The 2,418-nt window shown below is 45.6% G+C and overlaps 1 protein-coding gene across 6 annotated transcripts in view; it reads left to right on the top strand.

The window, feature by feature from the left end:
• Naa15 (N(alpha)-acetyltransferase 15, NatA auxiliary subunit) overlaps window positions 1-2,418 on the top strand; it is a 93,388-nt gene that overhangs the window by 749 nt on the left and 90,221 nt on the right. The window lies entirely within an intron of this gene.

The following is a 2,418-nucleotide window of genomic DNA, read 5'->3' as shown; positions in this document are numbered from 1 at the left end:
GCGGCTGCGGCGGCACTCATTCATTGCCCGGCCGCGCTGCTGCCTCCGCCGGCGTCCCCGCTCGGCCTCCGCTCCGGGGATTCACCTGTCTCCGCCCTGCCCGGGTCACTGAGCGACCTGGGAGCCGGGGAGGCAGGAGGCAGCTCGGCGGAGGCGAGGGAGCTTTTCCAGCCGCTGCCTCCTGTAGCCAGCTGCATACTTGAGCCCGCAGCTCCTCAGCCGCGCCTCCCCTCCTCCCCGGAGCGAGGCAGAGGCATTTATTTCTTAGTTTCCGAGTGGGAAACAGCCCCACCCCAGCAGCCTCCTCGGGAGGTGGGGCCCTTGTGAGGGGCGGTGCGGTAGGCAGTGAAAAGTTGCGAGCCTGTCGTCGAGACCCACTTTTTTTTCGTACAGTGGAACGTCGTAACGCTGATGCGAAAACTTTGCACCGAAGAGAGCCTATAAGAACTTTGGGATGGATGTTGGCACTGGCTCAGGCTCATTCCCTGCATTTCAGATGTGTGCAGTTGGCGTTTCTGAAAAACCATAAATGCATTTGTGTTTGTAGGGGCTGTTTATGTTGTAGAGTATGTGCTGTAGCCTTGGCGCTATAATTAATACATTGTAGCATAGTTTTCACTTGGTGTTTGGCGTGGGGGTGTTCCTTTCAGGCAAACGTTTCTTTGTGAAAGAATTAACTGTACTTGGCCAAACTGAAGACTAAAATTTTGGAAGATGTGTGTGGAAACTCTCTTAACGATCATAGGATCATAGTTTGTGTCACTTTTTTTGAAAAGTAGCGCTCTGAGAAACCAGTTTTTCTAGAAATAATCATCCTTATCAAAGTAACTTTGATTTTACCAAAAATACCCGTGTGTGTTAGAGGTTGAATATCGCTGAGCTGCCTAGGAGGCCTTCGAATTTGCAATCCTCCTGCCTCAGCCTCTCAAGTGCTAGGATTTCAATTCATGTTGAATAACAGAAAGTCACATCCAGTTCTACACAACTCTTAGTTATCCTGGCGTTTTAAGACTAATTGAACTCATAAGTGGGGGTTGTAGCATAATTTTAGAAGAACGATAATCTTTTTTTGGATTCTGGGGATTGAACCTATGGTCTAGCCCATGCTACACAGGCGTCCTACTGAGCCACACCTTCAGCCCTTATTTCTTAGACCTTAAACAGGGAGAAGTGTAACATAGCTTTATTACAACTTATCTCGTAGGCCCCCTTACTACTTTTATGTGGTGCTGGGGATTGAACCCAGGGCTAAGCACACGCTGTACTACTGAGTTATACCCCAGCCCTTCCTCTGCTCTTCGTATTGAAGAAAATCACGATGAAAACTTGAGCTTACCAACAACACTCATAAATTGTCTGCCTACTTTTTAACGTTTTGTCTTATTTGCATTCTCTGGCTGTTTATTCATGTATATGAAATAGAAGTAACCTGTTGGCCTAATGCTTCGTTCCTAAAACAGCATCTCCTAAGAATAGACATTGTAACACTGGATGTGGTGGCACATGCCTGTAATCCCAGCATTTGGGAGGTTGAGGCAGGAGGGTTGCTGTGAGTTCCAGGCCAGCCTGAACTACATAGTGAGACCTTGTCTCAAAAAGGGCGGGGGATGTAACTCAGTGCCACAAGCACCTCTGCCTGGTAAGCACAAGGTCCTAAGTTCGATTCCTGGTATACCCACCGCCCCCCCCCCAAAAATAGACATTGTGATGTATACATGCAATACCATTAGCAGTCATTCTCTGATATTGTCTCATTTCATTTCGTATTCAGACTTTTCCAAGTGTTAGCATTGTTTTTAATAGTTAAACTTTTAATTTTGAGATAACTGTAGAGTGACAGTTTGTGAGACGGTTTGTACCCTTTACCCACTTTTCCCAGCACTATGTAATGCTTTGCAAAACTTCCAGATTATAATCATAACCTTGATAATGTTCGTTTACTTAGTTATTTTTGCGGTTGTCCAGGCAGAGCTCAAACTTGTGATCCCCCAGCGTCAGCCTCCCAGGGTGCTGGGATTATAGACCAGTGCCACCAGGCCCAGCTCTCTGCTGTTCTTACTCAGATTTTCCCCGTTTTGCTTGTATTCGTTTATGTGTATTTAGTTCTGTGCAGTGCTGTTAAGTGTGTAGATTCTCCTTCTACAGTCAAGACTCAGAAGAGTCCGGTCAACACAAAGACTCCTGTGTTATCCTTTTAGATCAACCTGCCCACCTCTTTCCCATTGTTTATCCTGAACCTCTAGCAATCACTGCTCTTTTATTTAGTCATTTCAAAGTGTTTACTAAAAAGAACCACGCAGTAGAAACTTTTTGGGATTTTTTTTTTTTAAATGCAGCACAATTCCCCTGAGGTTCATCCAAATTGTTGTTTGTATCTGTGGCTTTTTTTTTTTTTTTTTTTGGTTTTTCTCCGGTACC

The sequence above is a fragment of the Chinchilla lanigera genome, unplaced genomic scaffold (assembly GCF_000276665.1).
Source record: "Chinchilla lanigera isolate Chin_1 unplaced genomic scaffold, ChiLan1.0 scaffold00027, whole genome shotgun sequence".
Lineage (NCBI taxonomy): Eukaryota > Metazoa > Chordata > Mammalia > Rodentia > Chinchillidae > Chinchilla > Chinchilla lanigera.
The sequence above is the reverse complement of the archived record's forward strand: the minus strand, read 5'-3'. Positions and strand labels throughout refer to the sequence as shown.